Raw genomic sequence first — 11,160 nt, 5'->3', positions numbered from 1 at the left:
AAAAAGATATAAGTGAAGCACTAGAGCAATATTGCCTAGCTCAAAAGATATAAGTGAAGCACATAGAGTATTCTAATAAATCACGATTCATGCGTGTCTCTCCCAAAAGGTGTGTACAACAAGGATGATTGTGGAAAACTAAAAAGAAAAGACTCAAATCATACAAGACGCTCCAAGCAAAACACATATCATGTGGTGAATAAAAATATAGCGTCAAGTGAAGTTACTGATAGACGAAGACGAAAGAGGGGATGCCTTCCGGGGCATCCCCAAGCTTGGGCTTTTGGTTGTCCTTGAATATTACCTTGTGGTGCCTTGGGCATCCCCAAGCTTAGGATCTTGCCACTCCTTATTCCATAGTCCATCAAATCCCTACCCAAAACTAGAAAACTTCACAACACAAAACTCAACAGAAAATCTCATGAGCTCCGTTAGTATAAGAAAATAAATCACCACTTTAAAGTACTTTTGAAAATTATTTATTTATATTGGTGTAATATCTACTGTATTCCAACTTTTCCATGGTTCATACCCCCCTATACTACCCATAGATTCATCAAAATAAGCAAACAACATGCAGAAAACAGAATCTGTCGGAAACAGAACAATCTGTAGCAATATGTAACTCTCGAATACTTTTGTAACTCCAAAAATTCTGAAACATTAGGACGTCCTAAGCAATTTGTGTACCAATCCAGAGCAAAAAGAATAATATCAAAATGATGTTTCTGTGAATTTTGAAAATTATTTTCCTGGGCAGAAAAGTTTCTGATTTTCAGCCGGATCAACACAACTATCACCGTAAGCTATCCTAAAGATTTAACTTGGCACAAACAGTAATTAAAACAAAAAACCACATCTAACCAGAGGCTAGATGAATTATTTATTAATAAACAGGAACAAAAAGTAAAGAACAAAAATAAAATTGGGTTGCCTCCCAACCAGCGCTTTTGTTTAACGCCCTTAGCTAGGCATAAAAACGCGAATAGATCTACGTATTGTCATCTTTGGTATGTAATCTATAAGTGGTTCTCATAATAGATTCATCCTAGGAAAGTGTTCCATGCCTTTCCTTAACGGAAATTGGAATCTAATGTTTCCTTCTTTCATATCAATAATTGCACCAATCGTTCTAAGAAAAGGTCTACCAAGAATAATAGGACATGTAGGATTGCAATCTATATCAAGAATAATGAAATCTACAGGCACATAATTCCTATTTGCAACACTAAGAACATCATTAATCCTTCCCATAGGTTTCTTAATAGTGGAATCCAAAAGATGCAAATTTAAAGAACAATCATCAAATTCACGAAAACCTAACACATCACACAAAGTTTTTGGAATCGTAGAAACGCTAGCACCCAAATCGCACAAAGCATGGCACTCATAATATTTAATCTTAATCTTAATAGTAGGTTCCCACTCATCATAAAGTTTTCTAGGGATAGAAGCTTCCAATTCAAGATTTTCTTCAAAAGATAGCATCAACGATATTTTTAGTAAAAGCTTTGTTTTGATTATAAGCACGAGGAGAATTCAACATAGATTGCAACAAGGAAATACAATCTATTAAAGAAAAATTACCATAATTAAATTCCTTGAAATCCAAAAGAGTGGGTTCATTTCTACTTAAAGTCTTGACATCTCCAATCCCACTTTTATCAATTTTTACTTCTAGATCTAAAAACTCTGAATCATTGGGATGCCATTTAACTAAAGTTGACTCATCTCCAGTCCCATCTTTATCAAGATTAGTATTGGAAAACAAAGATTCAATAGGAGTCACATCAATCACTTTTAGATCTTCATCATTATTATCATGAAAACTAGATGAACATGCTTTTACAAACCAATCTTTTTTAGCATGCATCTTAGCGGTTCTTTCCTTGCACTCTTCAATGGAAATTCTCATGGCTTTGAGAGACTCATTGATACCATTATTAGGTGGAATAGATTGAAGTTTCAAAGAATCAACATCAAGAGAACTTCTATCCACATTCCTAGCCAAATCATCAATCTTGAGAAATTTTTCTTCAATCAAAGCATTAAAATTCTTTTGCAAACTCATAAATTCTGTAACACTATTCTCAAAATCAGAGGGCATATTATTAAAATTTCCATAAGAATTGTTGTAGGAATTACCATAATTATTAGAGGAATTACTAGGAAACATCCTAGGATTAAAATTGCATCTATACACGTTATTACCAACATTGTCCCTACCAACAAAATTCACATCCATAGATTCATTATTATTCTCGATCAAAGTGGACAAAGGGATATCATTAGCAGCAGAACAAACACTCTTATTAGCAAATAATTTCATAAGTTCATCCATCTTTCCACTCAAAACATTAATCTCTTCAATCGCATGTACCTTTTTACTAGTGGATCTTTTGGTGTGCCATTGAGAATAATTAACCATGATATTATCTAGGAGTTAGGATCCTCTCCTAAAGTAATTTCCATAAAAGTGCCCCCCGCAGACGAATCTAAAAGATTTCTAGAAGCAAAGTTTAATCCGGCATAAATTTTTTGTATAATCATCCACAAATTCGAACCATGTGCAGGGCAATTTCGTATCATCAATTTCATCATCTCCCAAGATTGCGCAACATGCTCATGATCAAGTTGCTTAAAATTCATAATATCGTTCCTAAGGGAGATGATCTTAGCGGGAGTAAAATACTTAGAGATGAAAGCATCTTTACACTTATTCCATGAATCAATACTATTTTAAGCAGTTATGAAAAATGAAGTTTTAGCACGATCTCCAAGCGAAAACGGAAATAGCTTCGATTTAACAATATCATAGTCCACATCTTTCTTCTTTTGCATATCACACAAATCATCGAAATTGTTTAGATGGGATGCAACATCTTCACTAGGAAGGCCAGAAAATTGATCTTTCATAACAAGATTCAACAAAGCGGCATTAATTTCACAAGATTCAGCATTAGCAGTGGGAGCAATCGGAGTGCTAATAAAATCTTTGTTGTTGGTTGATGTCTACTATGCAACCTTCTTCTTGTAGACGTTGTTGGCCCTCCAAGTGCAGAGGTTTGTAGGACGATAGAAAATTTCCCTCAAGTGGATGACCTAAGGTTTATCAATTCATGGGAGGCATAGGATGAAAATGGTCTCTCTCAAACAACCCTGCAACCAAACAACAAAGAGTCTCTTGTGCCCCCAACATACCCAATACAATGGTAAATTGTATATGTGCACTAGTTCGGCGAAGAGATGGTGATACAAGTGCAATATGGATGGTAGATATAGGTTTTTGTAATCTGAAAATATAAAAACAGCAAGGTAACAAGTAACAAAAATGAGTGAAAATGGTATTGCAATGCTTAGAAATAAGGCCTAGGGTCATTAACAAGGTCTTTGTTATCCATTGCGGCCGAACCTAACGTGCTCATTAAAGAGGTCTTTGCCACTTGGGAAGGGACCATTGGTTTGCTATGTAATCTGATAGTAGACGAAGCTAATCTTCTGAGCTAGCTCCCTGCGGATATCCAATCCATTCCTCTCTCTCTCTCTCACAAGTGACATGAGATGTTGTGGGGCCTCGAGCCCTCTGGATCCTTTTCCGTCAAATCCATCTACGCTAAGCTGGCAAGTGAGCCCAAAATTGGTTACCCAAAAGCTTTGTCGGAAGCTAGAGTGCTGATGACCCACAAGTGTAGGGGATCTATCATAGTCCTTTTGATAAGTAAGAGTGTCGAACCCAATGAGGAGCAGAAGGAAATGACAAGCGGTTTTTAGTAAGGTATTCTCTGCAAGCACTAAAATTATCGGTAACAGATAGTTTTGTGATAAGGTAATTTGTAACGGGTAACAAGCAATGAAAGTAAATAAGGTGCAGCAAGGTGACCCAATCCTTTTTGTAGCAAAGGAAAAGCCTGGACAAGTTCTTATATAGAGAAAAGCGCTCCCAAGGACACATGGGAATTATTGTCAAGCTAGTTTTCATCACGCTCATATGATTCACGTTCGTCACTTTGATAATTTGATATGTGGGTGGACCGGTGCTTGGGTACTGCCCTTTCTTGGACAAGCATCCTACTTATGACTAACCCCTATTTCAAGCATCCGCAACTACAAAATAAGTATTAAGGTAAACCTAACCATAGCATGAAATAAGTGGATCCAAATCAGCCCCTTACGAAGCAACGCATAAACTAGGGTTTAAGCTTCTCTCACTCTAGCAACCCATCATCTACTTATTACTTCCCAATGCCTTCCTCTAGGCCCAAATAATGGTGAAGTGTCATGTATTCGACGTTCACATAACACCACTAGAGGAGAGACAACATACATCTCATCAAAATATCAAACTAATACCAAATTCACATGACTACTAATAGCAAGACTTCACCCATGTCCGCAAGAACAAACGTAACTACTCACAAAGCATATTCATGTTTATAATCAGAGGGGTATTAATATGCATTAAGGATCTGAACATATGATCTTCCACCAAATAAACCAACTAGCATCAACTACAAGGAGTAATCAACACTACTAGCAACCCACAGGTACCAATCTGAGGTTTTGGTACAAAGATTGGATACAAGAGATGAACTAGGGTTTGAGAGGAGATGGTGCTGGTGAAGCCGTTGATGGAGATTGCACCCCTCCCGAGGAGAGGATCGTTGGTGATGATTTCCCCCTCGCAGAAGGAAGTTTCCCCGGCAGAACAGCTCTGCCGGAGCCCTAGATTGGTTCCGCCAAGGTTCCGCCTCGTGGCGGCAGAGTTTCGTCCCGTAAGCTTGCTTATGATGTTTTCCAGGGTAAAAGACTTCATATAGCAGAAGATGGGCACCGGAGGCTGCCTGGTGGCCCACGAGGCAGGGGGTGCGCCCAGGGGGGTAGGGCGCACCCCACACCCTCATGGGTGGTGGGTGGCCCCCCTCAGGTATTTCTTTCGCTCAATATTTTTTATTAATTCCCAAAATAACTTTTGTGGAGTTTCAGGACTTTTGGAGATGTGCAGAATAGGTCTCTAATATTTGCTCCTTTTCCAGCCCAGAATCCCAACTGCCGGCATTCTCCCTCTTTATGTAAACCTTGTAAAATAAGAGAGAATAGCCATAAGTATTGTGACATAACGTGTAATAACAGCCCATAATGCAATAAATATCGATATAAAAGCATGATTCAAAATGGATGTATCAACTCCCCCAAGCTTAGACCTCGCTTGTCCTCAAGCGGAAGCCGATATCGAAAAATATGTCCACATGTTTACAGATAGAGGTGTCGATAAAATAAAATACGGACATGAGGGCACCATGATCATTCTTATACAACAACATATATAGATTTTGTCATATGATTTCTTATGCTCAAGTAACAATCTATTCCCAATGTCAAGTATGATTCAGAAACTTCATTGAGAACTAACAAACTATAATCTCAGTCATTGAAGCAATTCCAATTAATCATAACATAGGAAAGAGTCAACATAAGAGCTTTTCAGCAAGTCCACATACTCAACTATCATTTAGTCTTTTACAATTGCTAACACTCACGCAATACCTATGGTTATGGAGTTTTAATCAAACATAGAGAAAGATAGGGGCTTATAGTGTTGCCTCCCAACCTTTTACCTCAAGGGTAATGTCAACAAAAATAGTTCATGCTAACTTACATTCAATTGGATATATATATATATATATATATATATATATATATATATATATCAGGATCTTTCCAACACGAGGTGCTTGCCAAAGGATAAAATGCAAAAAGGAAAGGTGAAGATCACCATGACTCTTGCATAACGTAAAAGTAAAAGATAGACCATTCGTAGAGGGAAGCAGAGGTTGTCATGTGCTTTTATGGTTGGATGCATGAAATCTTAATGCAAAAGAACGTCACTTTATATTGCCACTTGTGATACGGACCTTTATTATGCAGTCTGTCGCTTTTATTACTTCCATATCACAAGATCGTATAAAGTTTATTTTCTCCGCACTAATAAGTCATACATATTTAGAGAGCAATTTTTAGTGCATGCAACATGACAACTTACTTGAAGGATCTTACGCAATCCATAGGTAGATATGGTGGACTCTCATGGCAAAACTGGGTTTAAGGATATTTGGAAGCACAAGTAGCATCTCTACTTGGTGCAAGCAATTTGGCTAGCATGAGGGGGAAAGGCAAGCTCAACATTTTGGATGATCCATGACAATATACTTTAATTAAGATGTGAGAAAACATAACCCATGACGTTGTCTTCCTTGTCCAACATCAACTCTTTAGCATGTCATACTTTAATGAGTGCTCACAATCATAAAAGATGTCCAAGACAGTATATTTATATGTGAGAAACTCTCTTTCTTTATTACTTCCTATTAATTGCAACGATGACCAAAACTATGTTTGCCAACTCTCAACAACTTTTAATCATCATACTCTTTATATGTGAAGTCATTACTCTCCATAAGATCAATATGATCTCTTTATTTCTTTTTACTCTTTTTATTCACTCAAGATCATAACAAGATAGCAAAGCCCTTGACTCAACACTAATCTTTATCATATATAGCTCACGGACTCGATTACATAGAGGGATCATAAAGCAAAACTCAAAACTAATTCATACCAAAACTTTATTCTACTAGATCAAGATATTATTAAAAGGATTGAACTAAGAAAAAGGTTAAAGATAGGAGTCTGATGGTGATACGATACCGGGGCACCTCCACCAAGCTTGGCAGTTGCCAAGGGGAGTGCCCATACCCATGTGTTTATGTCTCCTTTGCTGGTGAAGAAGGTGGTGATGATGATGATGGATAGTCGCACATCGAGCGTAAAAGCTCCTCCAGTTTTTGGATAATGCCCTTGAGTGCGATGATAAGATCCTTCAACAAAATATTTTCATGTGTGAGATACTTGTTTTGTATGCGAGCTAACTCAATCATCTTGAAAGCTTCAATCTCAGCTGGGGTAAAGAGGTTGGGAAGAGGTTGAATGGTGTGTTCTTCTTCTGCCGCCGTAGCTTGAACCTCCATGGCCTTCTTGATCCCATCATCCTTTGTGATCTCCTCGGGTTCTTATCTCTTTAGCTCTGTCTTCAATAGCCAAGCATCCTTGTCTTCATTGTTGGAGGAGGGTGACGTCATGATGCCTGGCCTTGACAAATCTGACAGAAAACAGCTCGAAACAAAGACAGAGGATATTTGCGTGATACAGTGGTCAAAACCTTCGGGAGATTATATAATGGATTTTTACCGACCAAAAGAAGTATCGTGAAAGAAAACAGAGTCCGGAGAGCACACGAGGTGCCCACGTGGCAGGGGGCGCGCCCAGGGGGGTAGGGCACACCCTCCACCCTCGTGGATGCCTCGTGTCCTTCCCGGACTACTTCTTATTTTCCTATTTTCTTAAATATTCCAAAACCGAGAAAAATTCCTATTAGAACTATTTTGGAGTCGGTTTACTTACGGTACCACATACCTATTGATAACACACAAGTATAAGGGATCGCAAGAGTTTTCGAGGGTAGAGTATTCAACCCAAATTTATTGATTCGACACAAGGGGAGCCAAAGAATATTCTTAAGTATTAGTAGTTGAGTTGTCAATTCAACCACACCTGGATAACTTAGTATCTGCAGCGAAGTATTTAGTAGCAAAGTAGTATGGAAGTAAAAGTAACGGTGGCAAAAGTAACAGTAGCAGTTTTTTAGTAATTGTAACAGTAGCAACCGTAAAGTAAATAAGCAAAGCACAATATGTGAAAAGCTCGTAGGCACTGGATCAGTGATCACTACTAGGGAAAACGCTATACACAGAGGTATAGCAGTAGCGTTGGTCAAAACTCGGCGCTAGGGCTACTTAGTAGTAGCGCTTGTTGCAAAACCACGCTACAATCATTATTTTAGTAGTAGCGCGTCTCCACAGAAAAGTGATACTACTAAAATTCTCTCATTGGTGCCGATAGGCTAGGAATAGTAGCAGCGCTTCTCGCAGAAGCACGCTACTGCTAAAAACATTGTAGCAACGCGTTTCTTCTTTATAGCGCTACTGCTATGTAAAAGAAAATAAATAGAAAAGTAAGTAGAAAAGTAAATGAAAATGAAAGAAATAGAAAAAGGAGAAATGAAAAAAATAAAATGTAAAGAAAACAAAAGAAAAAGAGAAAGAAAACAGAAAGGGTTAGCTGCAGCACGTTTCTCTGTAACACGCTATAGCTATCTTAGCTATAGCGTGTTTCGTAAAAACGCGTTGCTGCTAGTTTGACTCAAATCCCGGCGGCCCTGGCTCTAAATTTCGCTAAGTCGTTTTCCCCCCTCTCTACTCCCCCCTGTCCCCCAACTTCTCCATCGCCGTCGTTGCCCTGCCGCGCGCCTTCGACCACACCGCCACCGCCGGAGGCCGCCTTCGACCACACCGCCGCTGCCCGCCGCCTTCGACCACACCGCCGCCACCCGAGGCCGTCCCCTCGACCTCACAGCCGCCGCCCGAGGCCGTCGTCGTCGACCTCACTGTATCCTCCCTTGAGCTTGCCGCCGCCGCCCTCGACCTCACCGCCTCTCCTGTCCCTACCCTCCTATTTCTCTCTGCTAGGGCAATTATATATATGTGTTGATACTGTGTTGATGTTCATATGAACCCTAGATTTTTTTAGGGCAGTAGGCATTTTATAGCATTTAGGAAAAATGATTTGCAATTTTTTTAGGAAATTAGCTAGGGCAATTTTTATGAAAATTCCTAAACAGTAATTCCATTTAGCTTTAAACTAATAGAGGGTATATAAATAATAGTAGCATTTAGATTTAAATTAACGGAGGGTATAAACAAAAAACACTTAGCTATAAAAAAATATTTTGACTACGGACCTGAATTTGTTCCAAATTTCATTCAAATGAAATTTGAATTATTTGGACTATGGACCTGAATATGTTTGAAGAAATTGGGTGTAGGTACTAAGGTCTTGCTGTGGAAATTTTGGTGAGGTCAAAAGGGTTAGAGAAAATGTAGTTCCTAGACTTTTAGCTTTAGACAAAAAAAAGTATTTAGCTATAAATAAAAAACAGTAGCTATGGCATTTAGCTATAAACAAAAAACAGAATTGTTTTTCTTTTCAAAAACTTGGTCAAACAGAACAGTAGCTATATGTCGTTGATGTTCATTTGCATATTCCATTATTGTTGATTATATCTTTTCATTGAAGTGGCCATGTTATATAGTGCTTGCTCATGTTATATATTTTCATTGAAGTTGTTCGATTGTGCCCAAGTGGCTTTGTTGTTTCCAGGGAATGATGCTGAGTGGCCTATGTTTTGCTGGAATGTTGATTCATTTTTGTTCCGGCAAATTTCAGGTTCTCGATTTGTCCACTTTTTAGCAAAGGTCATGCCAAAATTTTCCGTGAATTTCGGTATGACTTGTGCTACAAACTAGGACATATCGAGTGCCCGGGATTTGCCGCACTAGGAAGGAGTCAACATTCCTGCAAAACAATAGTCCTTTTTATGTCATTATTCATTTTATTAGGTCTAGAATTAATTGACTAGATTTAATCATAGGAAACATGGCTAGCAACGATGAAGGACAGGGTTCTCGTGATTGCGACGACGTCTACCTGGCGGCAGACGAATATTTTATCCTTACAGACGATCAACTGATGTTGTTGCTGGGCCCACCGGTGGCATCAGGGACTGAGAGCGACACGCAAACCGTTGCTGAGACTGAGACCGTTGCTGAGGTTCAGACCGGCATCAAGACCGGCGCTGAGATCGGTGCTGCCTCGGGGAGCGGAGCCGGTGTAGAACCGAAAGCAAAGAGGCAACGGCTTCCTAACAAACTCAGGACTACTAGGCTGGTGGTCACGGAGGTGGACGACGGCATTTTTGAGCCAAAGGCGCCCGAGGAAGCTCGCTCGTGCTACGGCAATCAAATAGGCTCCATCGTACGGACAACCGCCACCATCAACGATGAGAAACTATAGAAGATAGAAAATATGAGGAGCTCCCTCCTAAAGAAGTTTCACCAGATATTCTTGTTCCCTGGCCGGAATGAGAAGGATTATGAAGATCCAGACAAGGACCCGGCAATGAAGAAGATAAACAAACACGCCATGACCAAGTTCAGTGACGCGTTGGCCTCCTGGAAAACTCGAGTGAAAGCAAGGATCATCGACAAGAAGGAACCCTACTCTGAGATTGTAAAGGATAATCCGACAATCACAGAAGACCAGTTTCAAATATTTAAGGAGGCTTGCGAGGCCGAAGTTGCCAAAAACAAGTTAATTACATGAAGGGGCTTCAACAGAGGAACATTGGGAGCCACCACCTCGGAAGTCATGGTTACGGCGGAAAGAGGTCCAAATGGGCCAAGGAGGACGCGGAAGCCGCGAGCCTGGGCATCCCAGACCCCTTGGAGGATTTCACCGTCCCGCAGGAGCGTGACGTCCTGAGGGCCCGGCATCGTTGGGACCCAGTGAAGAAGGTTTACGAGACAACACCGGTCATTACGGAGTTCATGAGACTACTGGTAATTTTAGTTTCTGATCAATTCGACTGGACACGTTTGTCATATTTGTAAACGATCCTTGTGCCTTTTGCAGAGAGAGCAACACCGGATTGCGGCCGAAAGCGACTCGCCGTCTGAGGCATTGGCGAGGCCCAAGTGGGACACTCCATTCAACTGGGCGTTGAACATATTGAAACGACAACCGGTGGATACTTGACCATCGTATGGACGCGTGCACGGTGTCGAAGACGGCGCCACGTGGAAGAAGTACTACCGTGAGACCACGGAGGAGAGAAAGGAAAGACGGAGGTTAACTGAAGAAAACAGCGACAAGAAGATTGAGATTGCGGTTGAGAAGAAATCATCTCAAACAGTTGCAACAGCGGTAGCTGCCGCAAAACAGGCGGTTGCAGATTTGTCTACTTCCTTGGTGACGGGCGTTATCACTTGGACAAGGAAAAATCCAGAAAAAAATGCAGATGACTTTCCCCTTGCTGACTTCTTGGGAGCACCTGCTCCCGCACCGGCTACCGCACCTGCTCCCGCACCGGACGTGCTCGGCGGTGCTTCATCTTTGGCTGAGCTCGACGCCCTCACGGTATTTGTCACACTGGCCCCCTTCAATATAAATGTATAATCTCCCGTTTTTGTTGCCTTTCGGATGTCTCAC

Source organism: Triticum aestivum, chromosome 1B (assembly GCF_018294505.1).
Source record: "Triticum aestivum cultivar Chinese Spring chromosome 1B, IWGSC CS RefSeq v2.1, whole genome shotgun sequence".
Lineage (NCBI taxonomy): Eukaryota > Viridiplantae > Streptophyta > Magnoliopsida > Poales > Poaceae > Triticum > Triticum aestivum.
The sequence above is the reverse complement of the archived record's forward strand: the minus strand, read 5'-3'. Positions refer to the sequence as shown.